This window comes from Salmo salar, chromosome ssa22, assembly GCF_905237065.1.
Source record: "Salmo salar chromosome ssa22, Ssal_v3.1, whole genome shotgun sequence".
Lineage (NCBI taxonomy): Eukaryota > Metazoa > Chordata > Actinopteri > Salmoniformes > Salmonidae > Salmo > Salmo salar.
This window is the reverse complement of record NC_059463.1, coordinates 62,129,389-62,155,487: the sequence shown is the minus strand read 5'-3', so window position 1 is coordinate 62,155,487 and position 26,099 is coordinate 62,129,389.

Genomic DNA, 26,099 nt, shown 5'->3' with positions numbered 1-26,099 from the left:
GACTAGTGTTCCATTTAATAAAGTGGCCAATGATTTCAAGTCTATGTATATAGGCAGCAGCCTCTAATGTGCTAGTGATGGCTGTTTAACAGTCTGATGGCCTTGAGATAGAAGCTGTTTTTCAGTCTCTTGGTCCCAGCTTTGATGCACCTGTACTGACCTCGCCTTCTGGATGATAGCAGGGTGAACAGGCAGTGGCTCGGGTGGTTTGTTGTCCTTGATTATCTTTTTGGCCTTCCTGTGACATCAGGTGATGTAGGTGTCCTGGAGGGCAGGTAGTTTGCCCCGGTGATGCGTTGTGCAGACCTCACCACCCTCTGGAGAGCACTGTGGTTGTGGGCGGTGCAGTTGCTGTTCAAGGCGGTGATACAACCCGACAGGATGCTCTCAATTGTGTATTTGTAAACGTTTCTGACAGTTTTAGGGGCCAAGCCAAATTCCTTCAGCCTTCTGAGGTTGAAGAGGTGCTGTTACAATTCTTCACCACGCTGTCTGTGTGGGTGGACCATTTCAGTTTGTCAGTGATGTGTGCGCCGAGGAACTTAAAAAACGTTCCACTTTCTCCACTACTGTCCCGTCGATGTGGATAGGGGTTTGCTCCCTCTGTTGTTTCCTGAAGTCCACGATCATCTCCTTTGTTTTGTTGATGTTGAGTGAGATGTTATTTTCCTGACCCCACACTCCGAGGGCCCTCTGCATACTTGATGATTGAGTTGGAGGCGTGCATGGCCACGCAGTCATGGGTGAACAGGGAGTACAGACGAGGGCTGAGAACACACCCTTGAGGGGCCCCAGTGTTGAGGATCATTGAAGTGGAGGTGTTGTTTCCTACCTTCACCACTTGGGGGCGGCCCATCAGGAAGTCCAGGACCCAGTTGCACAGGGTGGGGTTCAGACCCAGGGCCTCCAGCTTAATGATGAGCTTGGAGGGTACTATGGTGTTGAATGCTGAGCTAAAGTCAATGAACAGCATTCTTACATAGGTATTTCTTGTCCAGATGGGATAGTGCGATGGCAATTTCATTGTCTGTGGCTCTATTGGGGCGGTATGCAAATTGAAGTGGGTTTAGGGTGTCAGGTAAGGTGGAGGTGATATGATCCTTGACTAATCTCTCAAAGCACTTCATGATGACAGGTAATAGTCTTTGTAGTCTAATATCTTATATTTATTTATTTAACTTTTATTTAAACTAGGCGAGTAAGTTAAAAACAAATTCTTATTTATAATGACGGCCTACCCCAGTCAAACCCTAACGACGCTGGGCCAATTGTGCGCCGCCCTATGGGACTCCCAATCACAGTCGGTTGTGATACAGCCTGGAATTGAACCAGGGTCTGTAGTGACGCCTCTAGAACTGAGATGCAGCGCCTTAGAGCGCTGTGATACAGCCTGGAATCTAACCAGAGTCTGTAGTGACGCCTTGAGCACTGAGATGCAGTGTCTTAGACCGCTGTGATACAGCCTGTATTTGAACCAGGGTCTGTAGTGACGCCTCTAGCACTGAGATGCAGCGCCTTAGAGCGCTGTGATACAGCCTGGAATCTAACCAGAGTCTGTAGTGACGCCTCTAGCACTGAGATGCAGCGCCTTAGACCGCTGTGATACAGCCTGGATTTGAACCAGGGTCTGTAGTGACGCCTCTAGCACTGAGATGCAGCGCCTTAGACCGCTGTGATACAGCCTGGATTTGAACCAGGGTCTGTAGTGACGCCTCTAGCACTGAGATGCAGCGCCTTAGACCGCTGTGATACAGCCTGGATTTGAACCAGGGTCTGTAGTGACGCCTCTAGCACTGAGATATCTTATAAAGATAATCTAGTCCAGGTGGTTACTTGTTTTATATTTATTTGGTGTTTCAGTTCATCACCTAGTTTAAATCCTTCATTCTGTGTGTCCGTAGGACGGTGTATGTGCGTGCACACAAGCGAGTGTGTGTGTCTCTCTCTTTCCGGGTCTTTTCGTTTTCAGTTCTATAAGAAATGATCCCTTTGTCCCACCGTTTAAGACACTTGTTGATGCATGGTTTGGTGTAGAATTTCCCTTAAATGCTCCGGTAAACATTGGGCTTACGCTGGGAAACAAAGCACTGACTTTAAAGAGAGCTTTCAAAAGCAACCTCCCTCCCTTCCTACAGCATGTAAACAGAGTAATTGTCCTTGGGAGACTCCCAGCTCCAGCTGAACACAATTATACACCTCACATATACAGTACCAGTCAAAAGTTTGGACACACCTACTCATTCAAGAGTTTTTCTTTATTTTTTGCTATTTTCTACATTGTAGAATGATAGTGAAGACATCAACACCATAAAATAACACATATGGAATCATGAAGTAACCAAAAAAAAAAAATTTGAAATATATTTTAGATTGAGATTCCTCAAAAATAGCCACCCTTTGCCTTGATGATAGCTTTGCACACTCTTAGCATTCTGTCAACCAGCTTCATGAGGTAGTCATCTGGAATGCATTTCAATTAACAGGTGTGCCTTGTTAAAAGTTCATTTGTGGAATTTATTTTCTTCTTAATGCATTTGAGACAATCAGTTGTGTTGTGACAAGGTAGGGGTGGTATACAGAAGATAGTCCTATTTGGTTAAAGACCAAGTCCACATTATGGCAAGAACAGTTCAAATAAGCAAAGAGAAATGACCGTCCATCATTACTTTAAGACACGAAGGTCAGTCAATCCGGAACATTTCAATGGCAACATCATCAAGCGCTATGATGAAACTGGCTCTCCCAAATAAACGCTTCACAGAGTTCAAGTAACAGACACATCTCAAAATCAACTTTTCAGGTTGAATTCCTGCAAAGAAACAACTACTAAAGGACACCAATAAGAAAAAGAGACTTTCTTTGGGTCAAGAAACACGAGCCATGCACATTAGACCGGTGGAAATCTGCCCTTTGGTCTGATGAGTCCAAATTTGAGATTTTTGGTTCCAACCACTGTGTCTTTGTGAAACACAGAATAGGTGAACGGATGATCTCCGCATGTGTGGTTCCCACCGTGAAGCATGGAGGAGGAGGAGGTGGGATGGTGTAGGGGTGCTTTACTGGTGACACGGTCTGTGATTTATTTAGAATTCAAGGCACACTTGACCAGCATGGCTACCACAGCATTCTGCAGTGATACGCCATCCCATCTGCTTTGCGCTTAGTGGGACAATCATTTGTTTTTCAACAGGACAGTGACCCAACACACCTACAGGCTGTGTCAGGGCTATTTGAAGGAGAGTGATGGAGTGCTGCATCAGATGGCCTGGCCTCCACAATCACCCGACCGCAACCCAATTGAGATGGTTTGGGAGTTGGACTGCAGAGTGAAGGAAATGCAGCCAACAAGTGCTCAGCATATGTGGGAACTCCTTCAAGACTGTTGGAAAAGCATTCCTCATGAAGCTGGTTGAGAGAATGCCAAGAGTGTGCAAAGCTGTCATCAAGGCAAAGGGTAGCTTCTTTGAAGAATTTCAAATACAAAATGTATTTGTTTAACACTTTTTTGGCTGCTACATGATTCCACAAACGTTATTTTCATAGTTTTGATGTCTTCACTATTATGCTACAATGTAAATCAAATCCAATTGTATTGGCCACATACACATGGTTAGCAGATGTTATTGCGAGTGTAGCAAAATGTTCTTCTAGTTCTGACAGTGCAGCAATATCTAACAAGTAATATCTAACAATTCCACTACAACTACCTAATACACACAAATCTAAGTAAGGAATGGAATAAGAATATATAAATATAAATATATGGATGAGCAATGTCAGAGCGACATGGTGCAATAGATAGAATGCACTATATACATATGAGATGAGTAATGCAAGACATGTAAACGTTATTCGAGTGTCATTATTAAAGTGACTAGTGTTCCATTTATTTAAAGTGGCCAATGATTTCAAGTCTGTAGGCAGCAGTCTCTGTGCTAGTGATGGCTGTTTAACAGTCTGATGGCCTTAAAGCATTTTTGAGGTATTTGTATTTCGCGCCATGCGATTCCACTGGCTGTTGACTAGCCCAGGGAAGTTAAAGGGAGTGCTCCTAATCTCAGTTTGTTACCTGTATAAAAGACACCTGTCCACAGAAGCAATCAATCAATCAGATTCCAAACTCTCCACCATGGCCAAGACCAATGAGCTCTCCAAGGATGTCAGGGACAAGATTGTAGACCTACACAAGGCTGGAGTGGGCTACAAGACCATCGCCAATCAGCTTGGTGAGAAGGTGACAACAGTTGGTGTGATTATTCGCAAATGGAAGAAACACAAAAGAACTGTCAATCTCCCTCGGCCTGGGTCTCCATGCAAAATCTCACCTTGTGGAGTTGCAATGATCATGAGAACGGTGAGGAATCAGCCCAGAACTACACGGGAGGATCTTGTCAATGATCTCAAGGCAGCTGGGACCATAGTCACCAAGAAAACAATTGTAACACACTATGCCGTGAAGGACTGAAATCCTGCAGCGCCTGCAAGGTCCCCTTGCTCAAGAAAGCACATATACATGTCAGATGAGACCAAAATGGAGCTCTTTGGCATCAACTCAACTCGCCGTGTTTGGAGGAGGAGGAATGCTGCCTATGACCCCAAGAACACCATCCCCACCGTCAAACATGGAGGTGGAAACATTATGCTTTGGGGGTGTTTTTCTGCTAAGGGGACAGGACGACTTCACCGCATCAAAGGGACGATGGATGGGGCCATGAACCGTCAAATCTTGGGTGAGAACCTCCTTCCCTCAGCCAGGGCATTGAAAATGGGTCGTGGATGGGTATTCCAGCATGACAATGACCCAAAACACACGGCCAAGGCAACAAAGGAGTGGCTCAAGAAGAAGCACATTAAGGTCCTGGAGTGGCCTAGTCAGTCTCCAGACCTTAATCCCATAGAAAATCTGTGGAGGGAGCTGAAGGTTCGAGTTGCCAAACGTCAGCCTCGAAACCTTAATGACTTGGAGAAGATCTGCAAAGAGGAGTGGGACAAAATCCCTCCTGACATGTGTGCAAACCTGGTGCCCAACTACAATAAACATCTGACCTCTGTGATTGCCAACAAGGGTTTTGCCACCAAGTACTAAGTCATGTTTTGCAGAGGGGTCAAATACTTATTTCCCTCATTAAAATGCAAATCATTTTATAACATTTTTGACATGTGTTTTTCTGGATTTTTTGTTGTTGTTATTCTGTCTCTCACTGTTCAAATAAACCTACCATTAAAATTATAGACTGATCATTTCTTTGTCAGTGGGCAAACGTACAAAATCAGCAGGGGATCAAATACTTTTTCCCCCCTCACTGTATATATATCTGTATCTATATTCGATTTATCTTTATTTTAATTAATAGAAATAAAAGCAGAAAGAAAATTAAAAACAATAAAACAATAATGATAATAATAAAAATGTTAATTTATGTCCTGTAAAGTTAAAACATTTTTTTTTTATTAAAACACATAATAACGTTTTTATTGTATTGCTTTCTGGAATTTATGACTGTGTAAAAATAAAAAAAATACATTCAATCTATTTCTTTATGATTTTGTTAAAAAAATACATAAAACCTATTAATTTAGAGCAATACTCCCAACTTTTCGTCGAGCCACTGTCGATTGCTTCCCTTTTAGACGCAGGAATGGACAGCTCTGGAAATAGGGAGCAAAGTGGACCAACAAGAACAGATGCTTGTGTCTTCTGTGTGTTTCCAGCCTCAGAACAGATGCTTGTGTCTGTGTGTTTCCAGCCTCAATGTGTAGCTGGCCTCAGGACACATTCCAAACAACACCCTATTCCCTATATAGTGCACTACTTTTGACCAGGGCTTGTAGTGCACTGTAGGGAACAGGGTGTTGTTTGTGAGGCATTCTGAGTGTTTACAGGGCCTCGTCACACAGTTAAAAGGTGTTTACTACGTCCTCAGGGTTGGTGATCCCTGTACTGTGTGAAACTCTTCTTTATATTCTTCTAGCCTTTTCTAGCCGAGGTGAGTCATCAGGAGTTTTACAAACCCTTTGGATGTTTCCTGCTTTTAGAATAATCAGAAACTGTCATGAGTCCCTTTATTATGATGTCACAATAAAAATCAGAAAAAGTTTTTTTCTAGCTGATTGAGTTATACGTAATTATATATTGTTTCTGTTCTTACTGATCTGTTGCCGAGTTAGTTTAATGGTTATGGTGGTTGTTGGTGTTGCATCACTGGTCCAGTTTTGAGAGTGAATTATAGATGTATTTATTTATTAGATTAATTAGATTACATTATAGAAAGGGAATTATAGGAATATTTTAAGCATCAGTCAGTCAGGGTGCTGATCAAAGCGTGGCTGCCTTCTGTTAAGCAGCTGTCACAGTGTTCTGTTGTGTCCAGACCAGCTGTTTGGTATATTTTTGGACAATTTGTATATAGATTTTTTTGGGGGGGGACAGTTTGTGTATTTATGGTTTTGGGGAAAATGTAAGTATTTCCTTTTTTAAATATATTTTGTACGATAAATCGATTTCTATTCGATTATACATTCAACCTCTCATCTAAACTGGCGTGTGTGTGTGTGTGTGTGTGTGTGTGTGTGTGTGTGTGTGTGTGTGTGTGTGTGTGTGTGTGTGTGTGTGTGTGTGTGTGTGTGTGTGTGTGTGTGGTCAGTAATATACCCAGGCCACTGAGGGTTCAACATGACTGTCCTTATTGGGTGGGCTCACCCTCCGCTGTCAGGCCTGTCCTTATTGGGTGGGCTCACCCTCTGCTGTCAGGCCTGTCCTTATTGGGTGGGCTCACCCTCCGCTGTCATGACAGGCCTGTCCTTATTGGGTGGGCTCACCCTCCGCTGTCATGACAGGCCTGTCCTTATTGGGTGGGCTCACCCTCCGCTGTCATGACAGGCCTGTCCTTATTGGGTGGGCTCACCCTCCGCTGTCAACATACACTTGACGTGTGTAAAGAATTAAGGTTTTGGAGTTGTGTTTTCCAGTTCAGTTTTTTCAGGCCTGTCAAAGGTGAAAGAAATGCCCATGAACTCAACATGAAAATATGTTCGGGACAGAGACTAAGCTGTAGTTTCCTCCAACACCATGACTACTGCTAGGCTGTCTGGAACATTGTGGGGATATGACAAGAGTTATGTTCCCAAAACACTAAAACTTTCCACTTCCGCTGACATTCAGATCATTCAGACATAACATTCTCTCGTTGCAGCAAGAATGTTGACAGAACAGCCTTTTCTGAGTTCGTTTAAAAGGTTCCCAGAACAATTCATTATATATTAAAATGTTCCCATCCTCTTCATATTCTATGTACTTGTAACACTATCTGATCATTTATCTATAAATGAAAATTAAAATGGCATGTGTTTATATCACCTATGGTACAGTCCTAAAAATGTGAATTGCGATTACATCTGGAGAGAAACACAATGGAGATGTCTACCAATCTGCTTTAACCCTCCTGCTGTGTTCCGGTCGAATTGAAAAAAATGTAATCTGATTGTCATGACTTTGTCCACGCAGGGCATTTGAACACACAAAATACATTTTGATGATTTTCATTACATTTTGGGTGTTTTAATTTATCTTTTTGTACACCTGTGGTGTTCCCGCTCAAAAATGACAGGTCATTAGAAATGAATGGGTAAGACTACAATTAGTGTATAAAATTGAGTTCAGGCACATGCCCATTCATTAGATGGACACACTTCCTCTCCCAGACCCCGACATGCATGTGTGTTTGAGCGCACACACACACACACACACACACACACACACACACACACACACACACACACACACACACACACACACACACACACACACACACACACACACACACACACACACACACCTCACTCCCCTTCTTGGCTTCCATGCCAACCCCCACGGGAACCTTTGCCCAATAGAATCTTTCCCCCACGGGAACCACACCTATTGGCGTTCTCACAAACAATCACAACATTATTTCAATAATATATAGAACTTTTCTCGCAGCTCTGGTATATAAAGTTTTTTTGAGGCCTTGTTCACAAATCATTCTGTGGCAGCCCAATGACCAAACGATATACTGTATGTGAGGCTCTTGATCACATCTTTGATCGTGACACCGGTGAGGTGGAGAGAGTCCTTGTTAAACTTTGACACAAAGTAGTCCTGTGATATATAGCATAATATGTTTCATCTGAGTATTTATTATAGTCAAAATAATCCATACATTATGCTTTTTTTTTTGTCAAAGGCGAGTTATATGAGCTCAGGTCAATGAGGCCGACAGGCCACGAATAGCAAATAGAAGTTCAAAACTGTTCACAAGACCTGTAACGCGTGTCGTGTGTGTAGGATCAAGACGCAACAGGGAAGTGTATACTCATCTTCTCTTTTTAATATATAAGAAGGAGAAACAAAATAAACACGTATACAATTAACAGAAACGACACTAACCGTTCTGTCAGGTGACAAGCACAAAACAGAATACAACTACCCACCATACAAACACAGCCCCTAATTATAGGACCTTCAATCAGAGGCAACGATAGACAGCTGCCTCCAACTGAAGGCCCCAACACCAATTAACTAAACATAGAAATACAAATTACTAGATAGAACATAGAAATAAACTAACATAGAACAATAACCAAAAACCCCTGGACTAATAAATCAAATACCCTTCTCTACATGGACACATACAAACCACCACCCTGAACCACATAAAACAAATACCCCCTTCCACGTCCTGACCAAACTAAACACTAACAAATAACACCTTTACAGGTCAGAACGTGACAGTACCCCCCCCCCAAAAGGTGCAAACCCCGGATGCACCTAACAAAAAGAAAATACAAAAACCCCAAAACAAAAAAAATTCCCAGCTTATATGGGAGGGAAGGGAGGGCGGCCACCGTCACCTTCTCACAAAGCTGCTTGCAGATGGTCTTGTAGCCCATTGCAGCCTTGTGTAGGTCTACAATCCTGTCCCTGACATCCTTGGAGAGCTCTTTGGTCTTGGCCATGGTGGAGAGTTTGGAATCTGATTGATTGATTGCTTCAGTGGACAGGTGTCTTTTTTACAGGTAACAAGCTGCGGTTAGGAGCACTCCCTTTAAGAGTGTGCTCCTAATCTCAGCTCGTTACCTGTATAAAAGACACCTGGGAGCCAGAAATCTTTCTGATTGAGAGGGGGTCAAATACTTATTTCCCTCATTAAAATGCAAATCAATTTATAACATTTTTGCCATGCGTTTTTCTGGATTTTTTTGTAGTTATTCTGTCTCTCACTGTTCAAATAAACCGATCATTTCTTTGTCAGTGGGCAAACGTACAAAATCAGCAGGGGATCAAATACGTTTTTCCCCCACTGTATGTATATATGTATGTATGTATGTATGTATGTATGTATGTATGTATGTATGTATGTATGTATGTATGTATGTATGTATATGCAGTGTGTATGTATGTATGTATGTATGTATGTATGTGTGTATGTATGTATGTGTATATATGCAGTGTGTATGTATGTATGTATGTATGTATGTATGTATGTATGTATGTATGTATGTGTATATATGCAGTGTGTATGTATGTATGTATGTGTATATATGCAGTATGTATGTATGTATGTGTATATATGCAGTGTGTGTATGTATGTAGTATGTATGTATGTATGTGTATATATGCAGTGTGTGTGTATGTATGTGTATATATGCAGTATGTATGTGTATATATGCAGTGTGTATGTATGTATGTACACTACCGTTCAACAGTTTGGGGTCACTTAGAAATGTCCTTGTTTTGAAAGAAAAGCATTTTTTTTTGTCCATTAAAATGACATCAAGTTGATCAGAATACAGTGTAGACATTGTTAATGTTGTAAATGACTATTGTAGCTGGAAACGGCTGATTTTTAATGGAATATCTACATAGGCGTACAGAGGCCCATTATCAGCAACCATCACTCCTGTGTTTCAATGGCATGTTGTGTTAACAATTATTTATTTTTTTCACTCTTCATGTGATGCGCAATGCAGAGAACGCCGGACGAAGAATTATCATTTAATTACCATAGTGAATTATTGTAATGTTTGTTTATGTGTCAAATAATCCCACAAGGGATGGGTTGCCAATTGGCGATTTGACATGAAAATAACATTTCATTCATTCTTTCATTCATACACTGAACAAAAAATGTAAATGCAACATGAAAGAATTAAAAATATTTACAGTTCATGTGAGGAAATCAGTCAATTGAAATAAATGATTTAGGCCCTAATCTATTGATTTCACATGACTGGGAATACAGATATGCATCTGTTGGTCACAGTTATAAAAATGTAGGAGCGAGGGTCAGAAAACCAGCCAGTATCTAGTGTGACCACCATTTGTCTCATGCAGCGTGACAAATGTCCTTCACATAGAGTTGATCAGGCTGTTGATTGTGGCCTGTTGAATGTTGTTCCACTCCTCTTCAATAGCTGTGCAAAGTTGCCGGATATTGGTGGGAACTGGAACATGCTGTCGTACACGTCGATCCAGAGCATCCCAAACGTGCTTAATGGGTGACGCGTCTGGTGAGTATGCAGGCCATGGAAGAACTGGGACATTTTCAGCTTCCAGGAAATGTGTACAGATCCCTATGACATGGGGGCGTGCATTATCACGCTGAAACATGACTTTATGGTGGCGGATGAATGGCGCAACAATGGGCCTCAGGATCTCATCAAGGTATCTCTGTGCATTCAAATTGCCATTGATAAAATGCAATTGTGTTCGTTGTCCGTAGCGAATGCCTGCCCCATACCATAACCCACCGCCACCATGGGGCCCATACCATAACCCCACCTCCACCATGGGGCCCATACCATAACCCCACCGCCACCATGGGGCCCATACCATAACCCCACCTCCACCATGGGGCCCATACCATAACCCCACCTCCACCATGGGGCCCATACCATAACCCCACCTCCACCATGGGGCCCATACCATAACCCCACCTCCACCATGGGGCCCATACCATAACCCCACCTCCACCATGGGGCCCATACCATAACCCCACCTCCACCATGGGGCCCATACCATAACCCCACCACCACGGGACACTCTGTTCACAACGTTGACATCAGCCATAAAAGCTGTCTGTCATCCGCGGTTGAAACCGGGATTCATCCGTGAAGAGCACACTTCTCCAGCGTGCCAGTGACCATTGAAGGTGATAATTCTGCCCACTGAAGTTGGTTACGACGCCGAATTGCAGTCAGGTCAAGACCCTGGTGAGAATGATGAGCTTCCCTGAGACGGTTTCTGACAGTTTGTGCAGAAATTATTCGGTTGTGCAAACCCACAGTTTCATCGGCGTGGTCCGGGTGGCTGGTCTCAGACGATCCTGCAGGTGAAGAAGCCGGATGCTCCTGGGTTGCCGTGGTTACTCGTGGGCAGGTGCTCAACTTTCACTGGGCACGGGCGAGACATAACACCCCCCCCCCCCCCAGCATTCTGAAATTGCATGTGTTTGTCCCCCCCCCCCCCACAGTTTTAGCATTGCACTGTGATACAAAAATCCGTATTGGTGTGCTTTAGGACCATGTGGATGCCTCAGAGCGGAAGGCTGTTTGGAGGTAAGCCATCTGTATTTAACACCGCCGCAGACACCACAAAGCGTGCAAACAGAGGCAGATGTTGTCTGTGTGTTGTGCATTTTTTTCTCTTTATTTGACTGACAATGTAGCTGCTGTTTGACTTAACAGGAAAACGTTTTTTTTTTTCTCCCAGTGCTCAGTTAGTAGTGTAACTGACATGCAACATTAGCTAATGCATTACCATGTTTCATCCCCTCTCGACTGATGTTCTGTCTACAGTGAATGAACTAGCTAGCTAGCTAATAGCTACCACAGCCAGTTCAGCTCTAGCCTCTAGCAATCTGTCAGGTAGCCGTATCGAACAGTATCTAACAGCTATTGCGTGTATAGAAATGTTTTGTAGCCTTTGCCTGTTTGTCCTGTTTCAACAGAAGTAAATTAAATTGGCTAGTTGATGTATCATTAGAGCTAGCTAAAAGTTGTCTAACGTTAGCTAGCTAACTAGCGCACTAACTTTAGCTATTATTTTTGCCTCAATCACACTAGACATGACTCAAATCAAATCAAATGTTATTTGTCACATGCGCCGAATTCAACAGGTGTAGACCTCACCTTGAAATGCTTACTTACAAGCACTTAAACAACAATGCAGTTCAAGAAAGAGATAAGAAAATATTTATTAAATAAAATAAAATAACAAATAATAACAAATAACACCAAATAACAACAACGAGGCAATATACAGGGGTTACTGGTACTGAGTCAATGTGCGGGGGTACAGGTTAGTCGAAGTAATTTCTACATGTAGGTAGGGGTAAAGTGACTGTGTGTAGCAGCGGTGTAAAAACAAATGGGGGGGGGTCAATGTAAACAGTCCGGGTGGGCATTTGATTAGTTAATCATCCATCTTATGGCTTGGGGGTAGAAGCTGTTAATGAGCCTTTTGGTCCTAGACTTGGCGCTCCGGTACCGCTTGCCGTGCGGTAGCAGAGAGAACAGTCTATGATATTGGGTGACTGGAGTCTTTGACCATTTTTTGGTCCTTCCTCTGACACCGCCTAGTAAATAGGTCCTGGATGGCAGGAAGCTTGGCCCCAGTGATGTACTGGGCCGTACACACTACCCTCTGTAGTGCCTTGCGGTCAGATGCCCGAGCAGTTGCCATACCAGGCGGTGATGCAACCAGTCAGGATGCTCTCGATGGTGCAGATGTAGACATTTTTGGGGATCTGGGGACCCATGCCAAATCTGGGGAACCATGCCAAATCTTCCTGAGTGGGAAAAGGTGTTGTCCCTCTTCACAACTGTCTTGGTGTGTTTGGACCATGACAGTTTGTTGGTGATGTGGACACCAAGGGACTTGAAACTCTCGACCCGCTCCACTACAGCCCCTTCGTCGATGTTAATGGGGGTTTGTCCTCCTTTTCCTGTAGTCCACAAATCAGCTCCTTTGTCTTGTTCGCATTGAGGGAGAGGTTGTTGTCCTGGCACCACAATGCCAGGTCTCTGACCTCCTCCCTATAGGATGTTTCATCGTTGTCGGTGATCAGGCCTACCACTGTTGTGTCGTCAGCAAACTTAATGATGGTGTTGGAGTCGTGTTTGGCCACGCAGTCGTGGGTGAACAGGGAGTACAGGAGGGGACTGAGCACGCTCTCCTGAGGGGCCCCCATGTTGAGAATCAGCGTGGCGGATGTGTTGTTACCTACCCTCACCACCTGGGGGCGGCCCATCAGGAAGTCCAGGATCCAGTTGCAGAGGGAGGTGTTTAGTCCCAGGATCCTTAGCTTAGTGATGGGCTTCGTGGGCACTATGGTGTTGAACGCTGAGCTGTAGTCAATGAACAGCATTCTCACATAGGTGTTCCTTTTGACCAGGTGTGAAAGGGCAGTGTGGAGTGTGATTGAGATTGCATCATCTGTTGATCTGTTTGGGCGGTATGCAAATTGAAGTGGGTCTAGAGTTTCTGGGAATAAGGTGTTGATGTGAGCCATTACCAGCCTTTCAAAGCACTTCATAGCTACCGACGTGAGTGCTACAGGTCGGTAGTCATTTAGGCAGGTTGTCTTAGTGTTCTTGGGCACAGGGACTATGGTGGTCTCCTTGAAACATGTTGGTATTACAGACTCAGTCAGGGAGAAGTTGAAAATGTCAGTGGAGACACTTGCCAGTTGGTCCGCGCACGCGAGAGCGTTATCACACAGTCGTCCAGAACAACTGGTCATCTCATGCATGCTTCAGTGTTGCTTGCCTCGATGGGAGCATAAAAAGCATTTATCCCGACTGGTAGGCTCGCGTCACTGGGCAGCTCGTGGCCGGGGTTTCCTTTAGTAGTCCGTAATATTTTTCAAGCCCTGCTACATCCGATGAGTGTCAGAGCCGGTGTAGTAGGATTCAAACTTAATCTTGTATTGATGCGTTGCCTGTTTGATGGTTCTTTTGAGGGCATAGCGGGATTTCTTATAAGCGTCTGGATTAGTCTCCTGCTCCTTGAATGCGGCAGCTCTAGCCTTTAGCTCGGTGCGGATGTTGCCTGTAATCCATGACTTCTGGTTGGGATATGTACTTACAGTCACTGTGGGGACGACGTCATCGATGCACTTATTGATGAAGCCAGTGACTGATGTGATGTACTCCTCAATGTCATCCTAATGTTAGATAAAAACCCCTAACTAGAACTTAATGTGAATCGTAGCTAATGTTCTGAGAGTTTTGCTGACCATGTTCCTTCGGGCTGACTGAGTTCCTTCGGGCTGACTGGGTTCCTTCGGGCTGACTGGGTTCCTTCGGGCTGACTGGGTTCCTTCTGGCTGACTGGGTTCCTTCGGGCTGACTGGGTTCCTTCGGGCTGACTGGGTTCCTTCGGGCTGACTGGGTTCCTTCGGGCTGACCGGGTTCCTTTGGGCTGACTGGGTTCCTTCGGGCTGACTGGGTTCCTTCGGGCTGACTGGGTTCCTTCGGGCTGACTGGGTTCCTTCGGGCTGACTGGGTTCCTTCGGGCTGATAGGGTTCCTAATCTGTGCGCAAGAGACCGAGGAGAAAAAGAGGGAAGAAAGGAAAGAGGGGGTAAAGAAGAGAAAAGAGTGGAAGATCCCTGATCCTCTGTAGGAACACAAGACTGAGTGGGAATGTTTTCATCACCAACAGAAACGGGTAACTAAAAAGAGGAATGGATTAACTCTTTACCAATCACTCTTCAGTGGAATCAGACGGTACTATCAGCCTTGAACCTGTAGAATGGAAGAAATAACAGGCAGTGCAGGCAGGCCAGAGCGCACGCACGCACGCACGCACACACACACACACACACACACACACACACACACACACACACACACACACACACACACACACACACACACACACAGCAGGTCAACCACACAGGTCAGATATCTCTCCTCCAGATCAGGGACCAGCCAGGAGCACCAGCGGGCCAACAGATCAGTGCTAGAGACCGCCTCCCAAATTCAACGCTATTCCCTACGTAGTGCACTACTTTTGACCGGTGCCCTACAAGGGTAGTATTCAGTGCCCAGCCGGCTCAGGTCAATAGTAGTGCGCTATGTAGGGAATAGTGTTCCATTTGGGCCACAAGCCATAGAGGCCTGCTGCTTGGCCACTCACATCTGGAATCGCTATTCAACACACAATGACCATGAATGCCGTTTAAATCTAACACTCAGCAGACACGGTGTTCAGAGCAGTGATGGTTAAATTGTCATCCCACTTGCCCTTTCAAGGGAACCAATATTTAGAGCCACAAACAACTGACACAGGAGAGAAATGGAGACATCATAGAGCTGAGGGAAACAAACTAAATGACGGCACTAATAAGGAATCGTCTTCTGGTCTTTAAATGGAGATTGGGGATTAAATGGAGATTGTTAATCACAGAAATCAAGTGTTTTTTTCCCAAAAAACTATATTCTTAAAATAATCATGAGGATGCTTTAATTTTGTTTTCACCCTAAAAACAGAGTGATCTGATAATACAAAACAAGACGATACTTGGCCCATAGGCCTGGTGTTATTCAAATCTGTTATTCAACTCTTAGGGCTGGTGTTATTCAACTCTTAGGGCTGGTGGTCTTCAACCCTTAGGGCTGGTGTTATTCAACCCTTAGGGCTGGTGTTATTCAACCCTTAGGGCTGGTGTTATTCAAACCTTAGGGCTGGTGTTATTCAACTCTTAGGGCTGGTGTTATTCAACCCTTAGGGCTGGTGTTATTCAACCCTTAGGGCTGGTGTTCTTCAAGCCTTAGGGCTGGTGTTATTCAACCCTTAGGGCTGGTGTTATTCAACTCTTAGGGCTGGTGTTATTCAACCCTTAGGGCTGGTGTTATTCAACCCTTAGGGCTGGTGTTATTCAACCCTTAGGGCTGGTGTTATTCAAACCTTAGGGCTGGTGTTATTCAACTCTTAGGGCTGGTGTTATTCAAGTCCTAGGGCTGGTGTTATTCAATCCCTTAGGGCTGGTGTTATTCAAACCTTAGGGCTGGTGTTATTCAAACCTTAGGGCTGGTGTTATTCAACCCTTAGGGCTGGTGTTATTCAAACCTTAGGGCTGGTGTTATTCAACTCTTAGGGCTGGTGTTATTTAACCCTTAGGGCTGGTGTTATTCAACCCTTAGGGCTGGTGTTATTCAAACCTTAGGGCTGGTGTTCTTCAAGTCTTAGGGCTGGTGTTATTTAACCCTTAGGGCTGGTGTTATTCAACCCTTAGGGCTGGTGTTATTCAAACCTTAGGGCTGGTGTTCTTCAACCCTTAGGGCTGGTGTTATTCAACCCTTAGGGCTGGTGTTATTCAAGTCTTAGGGCTGGTGTTATTCAAGTCTTAGGGCTGGTGTTATTCAAGCCTTAGTGCTGGTGTTATTCAAACCTTAGGGCTGGTGTTATTCAACTCTTAGGGCTGGTGTTATCAATTAGTCAACAACAACAGTTCTATGTCAATCAATCAATCAAATGTATTTATAAAGCCCTTCTTACATCAGCTGATGTCACAAAGCGCTGTACAGAAACCCAGCCTAAAACCCCAAACAGCAAGCAACGCAGGATGTAGAAGCACGGTGGCTAGGAAAAAACTCCCTAGAAAGGCCGAGAACCTGGGAAGAACCCTATGTGACATTACGCAGGGTATGTAGGGAAACCGGTTTTAACAACCAATGAGTAAAAAAATATATAATACACTCTTGATTAAGAAACACATAACCTGATCAACAGAACACATACATTCCCTACTCTCTCAGAAGGGTTTTCCTGTTTCTCCTCCAGATCCATCATTCTCAATTTTCCTAAGTAAAACAGAGGATAATTTGTGACATTAACTAAAATGCTAAAACAATGTTTATTAAACAGTGTTCTGCGGAAGCAAACGAGCCATGCTAAAACAATTCCCATCTGACCTATAGGGTTCTTGTGAAATCCCTCTCATGGAAAAAACCCTCACTGATAAACATCAGTAATACACAGCTAAGTACTTCTGATGGGGTTATAATGATGACAGAACTTTGTCAGTTTTGTATTTAGAATTTCATTTCATTCACATTCAGATTCGTAGTTGCAAAGACGATTCACAAATGTGTAATTTCATTTCGCGAGCCTGTATCATGATATGATATGTGAAAGATTTAACAACAGTCGCAAACTTGTGACTTGACATTCGAAATACATTCAATAAGATTTGCAAGCGTAATTGATTTTTTTTTTGAATTATTGCAAGTCCATTTACGAGTATGAATATTCTGCTGTGAATCAAAAACACCTGCAGATTTTGAATCTGCACGGGCTCTGAGTTCTGTCACTTCCTAAATTTGTAGGAAGAGATTTGCAAGTAAAAATCTTGATTTGCGTTCTGGGGGCAGGACCTTATACTCCTGACCAATCAGTTCCCCTCTGCCAAAACTACAGCCGCCAAACCGTTGGATTGATTGTTCCATCAATCAAATATCAGGAAGTACAGTAGCTACCCACATGAGCAAGAGAGGATGAGGTAAAGAACATAGCAAATACAGCTATAGTTAATAGTTTTTATTTTCTGGAAACCTAGCTAACGTTAGCTACACTGCAGTGATGGTGGAAATTAGCTAGCTACTTTTCCCCCAGCAGTTTCAATTTATTTACCTATCTAGCTAAAGTCAATGGCATTTATATAAACTATCAATCAGATGGTTAACTAGTAAACATATTTGTTTTAGCTGGGACAGGAAGACTGTATTCCACGTTATAAATGCCTTAAGGTTGTTTCATGTGAAATGATTTTGAATGTTAGTCATCATACTACATGGGGATCATGCTGGGAAACACAAAACACACATGACCTGAAACCATGACATATTTCCTGTCATTATTATCTCATGTTCATCTGCTATGGACATTATTCAGAGTGCGTTAGATGGAACAAGAACTCTGTATTCCACTTAAATTAAAGAAATAAAAAATAAAAAAAAACCATTTAGTTTAGAAAATGAAAACGTAGAAACGGCAAAATCCTGGTTCAGGATGCATGTTTTAGAATATTTTTATTCTGTACAGGCTTCCTTCTTTTCACTCTGTCATTTAGGTTAGTATTGTGGAGTAACTACAATGTTGTTGATCCATCCTCAGTTTTCTCCTATCACAGTCATTAAACTCTGTAACTGGTGAAATCCTTCATTATTATTATCATTATCAGCATTATTATCATCAGTATCATTCTTGACACAATGCACGCTTAACCCAGAAACCAGCCACACCAACGGGTCGGAGGAAACACTGTACACCTGGCGACAGTGTCAGCGTGCACTGCACCCGGCCCGCCATAGGAGTCGCTAGAGAGCGATGGGACAAGGACCTCCCTGCCGGCCAAACCCTCCCCCTAACCTGGACGACGCTGGGCCAATTGTGCGCCGCCCGATTGGTCTCCCGGTCACGGCCCGGGTGCGACAGAGCCTGGGCTCGAACCAGGATCTTTAGTGGCACAGCTAGCACTGCGATGCAGTGCCTTGGACCACTGCACCACTCGGAGGGCCAAGACAGCCATTTTTAAGTCTTGCCATAGATTTTCAAGTCGATTTAAGTCAAAACTGTAACTCGGCCACTCAGGAACATTCAACATTGTCTTGGTAAGCAACTTCAGTGTTTATTTGGCCTTGTGTTTTAGGTTATTGTCCTGCTGAAAGGTGGATTTGTCTCCCGGTGTCTGTTGGAAAGCAGACTGAACCAGGGTTTCCTCTAGGATTTAGCCTGTGCTTAGCTCTATTCCGTTTCTTTTTATCCTGAAAAACTCCCCAGTCTTTAACGATTACAAGCATACCCATAACATGATGCAGCCACCACCATGCTTGAAAATATGAAAACTGGTACTCAGGGATGTGTTGTGTTGGATTTGTCCCAAACATAACACTTTGTATTCAGGACATACATTTGGTTTCTTTGCCACAATTTTAGCAGTTTTACTTTAGTGCTTTATTGCGAACAGGATGCATGTTTTTGAATATTTGTATTCTGTACAAGCTTCCTTCTTTTCACTCTGTCGTTTATGTTGGTATTGTGGAGTAACTACAATGTTGTTGATCCATCCTCAGTTTTCTCCTATCACAGCCATTAAACTCTGTAACTGTTTTAAAGTCACCATTGGCCTCATGGTGAAATCCCTGAGCGGTTTCCTTCCTCTCCGGCAACTGAGTTAGGAAGGACGCCTGTATCTTTGTAGTGACTGGGTGTATTGATACACCATCCAAAGTGTAATTAATAACTTCACCATGCTCAAAGGGATAATTAATTCCTCCTTTTTTGTTTACCTTTGCGAGGCATTGGAAAACCTCCTTGGTCTTTGTGGTTGAATCTGTGTTTTAAATCCACTTCTCGACTGAGGGACCTTACAGATAATTGTGGGGTACAGAGATGAGGTAGTAAGTTAAACACTATTATTGCACAGAGAGTGAGTCCATGCAACTTATTAATGTGACTTGTTCAGCACATGTTTTACTCCTGAACTTATTCAGGTTTGCCATAACAAAGGGGTTGAATAGTTATTGACTCAAGACATTTCAGCTTTTCGTTTTTTAATTAATTTGTAAACATTTCTAAAAACATAATTCCACTTTGACATTATGGGTTATTGTGTGTAGGCCAGTGACAAAAAAATTGGGAGAAATTCAACGGGTATGAATACTTTCTGAATACTTTCACTGCACTGTAACGAGACTCTGGCTCTGGTGTTATCACCACCTAGTGGTGCATCCATGCCACTGCACATCAGGTCTCCACCGACAGATTTTATATTGTATTTTTTTATTTAACCTTTATTTAACTAGGCAAGTCAATTAAAGAACAAATTCTTATTTTACAATGACGGCCTACCCAGGCCAAACCCTCCCCTAACCCGGACGACGCTGGGCCAATTATGCACCGCCCCTATGGGACTCCCAATCACAGCCGGTTGTGATACAGCCCGGGATCGAACCAGGGTCTGTAGTGATGCCTCTAGCACCTAAATGGTACCTTATTCCGTTTATAGGTTTAAGTCTGCATGAGAAATAGGTTCCAATAGAGCCCAAAGGCAAAAATGGTAGATAAAAATCATCATGACATAGTATACACTGAGTGTAAAAAACATTAAGGACACCTGCTCTTTCCACGACAGACCAGGCAGTAGTGGTGCGTGGGTAAAATCACTGGGGAAGCCAAGCCTGGAAAAAAAGCCATATTACAACCTTTGTGTTGTGATAATTGCGTTGTTTGCTCTATAACCTGTCAGTTCATACGCCATGCCGCTGTGATATATAGGCCTTAGGCAAAGACAATAAGAAGAATAAATTGAACCACACCTTCGTTTCATCACAAAACCGGAGAGCAACATCTGTTCCGGTGAAGTCCACAAAGCATATCGCAGGTAACAAACAATTAAATGACCTACAGCATGGTCTGTCAAGTTTACGTTTCTGACATTTTTCAGACCACTAAACAGCTATTGATTTAGAAACACTGGAGAGGTACCGCAAGTCCTAATGAAAACAGGAGCTGCCTCCACTATTCCAGCACTGTAACGTCTACCAAAAGATACCCCCCCCCAAAGAAATGTTGTCCAATCAACCTAAGCTAAATATGATCTGGCTGTCCGTGGTACTGATTTCTGTGTGTGTGTGTGTGAGTAGAAAAACATGTTGACTCACCCTTCTTGTAGAGAAACACCAATGCCATCCTCCTCTTGTTCATGTTGACGAAACAGTCTATCACTCTGTCATATAAGTACACACTTATAGTTTTTGTTGTCCTAGGCTACCTGGCTAAAATGTTTCCTCGCTAGCCTAACTTTCTTTCATGGTCATCGTTAGCTAGTTAACATCAGCCAAGTACATCTAGTTACATACTGAAATTCCATCCTCTCAGGCCAGGGGCACAATGTATGAATTAATGGTTGGATCAGAATCACCGTTATAATCATAGGCCAGTACAGATAATTAAGTAAAACCACATGTCCAAATCCCTATCTCCATCCATGGCTAATTTAGGAAATGGCCCGTTTTAGGTAGCTAGCTAGCCACCGCAGGACAACAACACAATTACAGTATCTTCCATCGTCCAATAGGATTCACTAGAAACCAAGAACAACCAGAACAAATTGGGAATGCATTTGTCCAATAGAAACTCTTGTTTTCGTTAAAAAGGGTTGTATCAGTAGACACGCCCTCACACACACTCACACGCACTCACACGCCCTCACACGCCCTCACACGCACTCACACGCACTCACACACACTCACACACCCTCACACACACTCACACGCACTCACACACACTCACACACACTCACACGCCCTCACACACACTCACACACACTCACACGCACTCACACATTGTGACTTGGTAAGGTTGGACCCAAGTGCAGAGAAGAGACCAGACGAAGTATCAGTGGTTAAGGATAAACATAATATTTAACTGAGAAACGTTAGCCGCAGGATCACAGTACACTTGAAGAAGAAAAAAAACAACAAACACTAAGTCTCGAAAACTCACTCAGGAAACGACCGCACAAACAAGTCAAGCTTCTGCAAAGGACCACAGAAAACACACCTCTTTTAACAGGGACACAATCATGAAATAATAAGACAACACCTGAGTCCAATAAAAGTCTCTGGCGCCCTCTGGTGCCAGGAGGAACCATGACAGTACCCCCCCCTTCCAGGAGTGGCTCCAGCCGCGAAGCCATGACGACCACCACGTAGTTGTTTGAAGTCTCTAACAAGACCCTAATCCAGGATGTACTGGGCAGGCACCCACACCCGCTCTTCGGGACTGTAGCCTTCCCAGTCCACCAGGTACTGCAGGGTCCCTCGGACCCTACAAGCCTCCAACAGACGCCGGACCGTGTAGGCCGGGCGGTCATCCACAAGTCGAGGGAGCGGAGGGGCAGGTGTGGGGGGAGGGAATGGACTGATCCTTATCAGCTTGAGTCAGGAGACATGAAAGGACAGACAGACCCTCATGGACCTGGGTAGCTGGAGATGATAGGTGACCGGTTGATGCGACTCAGGATCTTGAATGGTCCTATGTAGCAAGGAGCGAGCTTCTGCGAGTCCACCTTTCAGGGAAGATCATAGGTGGACAGCCACACCCGTTGACCCGGTCGGCAGACTCGAAGAGGTCTTCCGTGCCGGTTTGCCTGATGTTGGTGTCGGGCAGAGGAGCGGCGCAAGGAGGATCACGCTCTGATCCAGGTGCGGCAACATTGTCGAATGAACGTCTCAGCTGCTTCTGCCTCTTGTTCTGCCTCTGATGGCGAACCCGAACTGACACTCAAACGTTGACAGTCCAGTGGACGAGTTCAGCAGTGTGTTATGACCATACTCCGCCCAGACGAGGAACTTCTCCAGCTCCTGGTTGACCCGCTCAGTTTGCCCATTCGACTGAGGGTGGAACCCCGAGGAGACTCACCGATGCCCCTAACATGGAACAGAAGGCCTTCCAATGCCGTGCGACGAACTGGGGCCCATGATCTGTGACAATGTCCTGGGGAAGTCCGTGTAGTCGAAAGACATGGATAATCATGAGATCAGCGGTCTCCTTCGCTGAAGGCAACTTGGTTAATGCGATGAAATGTGCTGCCTTGGAGAACCGATCAACGACCACCAGGACTGTGGTAAGCCCTTGGGATGGACGTAACCCTGTGATAAAGTCTACAGACAGATGAGACCAAGGCCAGCTAGGGATGGGCAGAGGTTGGAGCAACCCAGCCGGTCGCTGACGTGAAGACCTGCTTTGGGCACATATGGAACAGGCCGCAACAAAGGATCTCACATCCTCCATCATGTTGGGCCACCAGAATTTCTGCCTCAGGAAGTCCAGTGTCCGATTAACCCCTGGATGCCCAGTTCATTTAGAGGAGTGTCCCCATTGTAGTACTCGGGACCAGGTTGATCGCGGAACATAAAGTCTGTTAGTGGGTCCCCCTCCAGGGTCAGGTTATTGTGTCTGGGCTTGTCGGACCGTGGTTTCAATACTCCATATCAAAGGGGCCACAATGCGTGAGCTGGGGATGATGGGCTCGAGGTCCCTCTCCTCGTTAGAGACATTGTGTTGGCGGGACAGGGCATCTGCCTTCCGATTCTTGGATCCCGGGAGATAGGCTAGTGTGAAATCGAACCTGTTAAAAAACAGAGCCCACCTAGCCTGGCGAGCGTTCAAACTATTGGCTTCTTGAATGGAGACCAAGTTCTTATGGTCCATCCAGATCACAAAAGGATGGGGTTCCCCCTTCTACCAGTGTCTACACCCCTCAAGAGCCCACTTAACTGCCAAGAGCTCCCGGTTGCTTACATCGTAGTTGTGTTCCACTGTCGAGAACCGCTTGGAGAGAAAGGCGAACGGGTGCAGTTTCTTGTCCTCCTCGTTCTGCTGCGAAAGGACCGCCCCTGCTCCAGTGTCCGAGGCGTCCACCTCCACCACAAAGGGACAAGTCGGATCAGGATGAAAAGAGGATGGGTCCAGAGGTGAAACGTCCCATGGGCTCCATGAATGCCCTGTCAGCCTCGGCGTCCAGCAAAAACAGGTCTGGGACTTCGGACCGTGAGAGGCGCTGCCACCGCACCCACCGCACCAAGTTGCGTATTAAAAAGCCTGTAAAAATAAACAAACCGGGGAACCACTGGACCTGCTTGAGTGAGGTGGGACTGGACTAGTCGGCAACCGCCTCAATCTTTACGTGGTCCATTTGGATGCCTTTGGTAGAGTTGTGACCCAGGAAGGAGACCTGGGATACATGGAACTCACACTTCTCAATCTGGACATATAGTTGACTCTGCAGAAGGCATCTCAGGACTTGGCGGATGTGCAGCATGTGTTCCGGAAGACTCTTGGAGAAGATCAAGATGTCGTCAAGGTAAACAAAGACGAACCGATTCAACATATCCCTCAGCGTGTCAATGACCAATGCTTGAAAGACTGCCAGTGAGTTTGTTAATCCGAAAGGCATGACTAAATACTCATAGTGGCCACTAGGGGGTGTTAAAGGCAGTCTATCTCCCTCTCTGATTCTCACCTGATTTTAAGCGTTGCGGAGGTCCAGTTTGGTGAAGAATTGGGCCCCTTAGACCAACTCAAATGCAGAGGACATCAGGGGTAGGGGGATAATGATTCTTGATTGTAATCTGGTTCAGCCCTCTGTACTCGATGCAGGCCTCCATCCTTCTTACCCACGAAGAAGAAGCCCGCACCAGCAGGGGATGTAGAGGGGCGAATGAAGCCCGTCTCCAGCAGGGGATGTAGAGGGGCGAATGAAGCCCGTCTCCAGCAGGGGATGTAGAGGGGCGAATGAAGCCCGTCTCCAGCGACTCCCGGATGCAATTGTTCATGACTGCTGCTTCAGGGGTCGAGAGGGAGTACAGACGACCCCGGGGAGGTGTGACACCAGGGAGGAGTTCTATGGCACAGTCGTAAGGACAATGAGGAGGAAGGGTGAAGGCCTGCCTCTTACTGAAGGCCTCCTGGAGGTTGAAGAATTCGGGAGGGAGAGCGGAAATAATAAGACCCACCTGAGTCCAATAAAAGTCTCTGCCGCCCTCTGGTGGAGGAACCATGACAGTAACCCCCCCCCTTCCAGGAGGAACCATGACAGTACCCCCCCTTCCAGGAGGAACCATGACAGTACCCCCCTTCCAGGAGGATCCATGACAGTACCCCCCCCTTCCAGGAGGAACCATGACAGTACCCCCCTTCCAGGAGGAACCATTACAGTACCCCCCCCCTTCCAGGAGGAACCATGACAGTCCCCCCTTCCAGGAGGATCCATGACAGTACCCCCCTTCCAGGAGGAGCCATGACAGTACCCCCCTTCCAGGAGGAGCCATGACAGTACCCCCCCTTCCAGGAGGAACCATGACACACACACTAAAAATACATATTCCAAAACATGCATCCTGTTTGCAACAAGGGACCAAAGTAATTCTGGAAAAAATGTGGCAATGCAGATGACGTAAGGACAATAAACTAAAACACTGGAATTGCCGAGTTACAGTTTTGACTTAACAATTATTGAATAGCAATTATCAACAATTTGACAGAGCTTGACACATTTTGAAGGGAATAATGGGCAAAATAGTACAAAGTTCTTTAGAGACTTAGAGAAACTTCTGTATTCCATTTTCCATCAATTTGCAAAAATGTCTAAAAACATATTTTCACTGTGATTATGGGGTATTGATTGTAGATGGGTGAGAATTTCTTTTATACGTTTTGTTTATAGAGGTGAACCATCCCAACATTACTACATTACTACATTACTACAGTATGTTCTATAGAGGTGGACCATCCCAACATTACTACATTACTACAGTATGTTCTATAGAGGTGGACCATCCCAACATTACTACATTACTACAGTATGTTCTATAGAGGTGAACCATCCCAACATTACTACATTACTACAGTATGTTCTATAGAGGTGAACCATCCCAACATTACTACATTACTACAGTATGTTCTATAGAGGTGGACCATCCCAACATTACTACATTACTACAGTATGTTCTATAGAGGTGAACCATCCCAACAGGATACATTACTACATTACTACAGTATGTTCTATAGAGGTGAACCATCCCAACATTACTACATTACTACAGTATGTTCTATAGAGGTGATCCACCCCAACATTACTACATTACTACAGTATGTTCTATAGAGGTGGACCATCCCAACATTACTACATTACTACATTACTACAGTATCTTCTATAGAGGTGGACCATCCCAACATTACTACATTACTACATTACTACAGTATGTTCTATAGAGGTGGACCATCCCAACATTACTACATTACTACAGTATGTTCTATAGAGGTGAACCACCCCAACATTACTACATTACTACAGTATGTTCTATAGAGGTGGACCATCCCAACATTACTACAGTATGTTCTATAGAGGTGGACCATCCCAACATTACTACATTACTACAGTATGTTCTATAGAGGTGGACCATCCCAACATTACTACATTACTACATTACTACAGTATGTTCTATAGAGGTGGACCATCCCAACATTACTACATTACTACATTACTA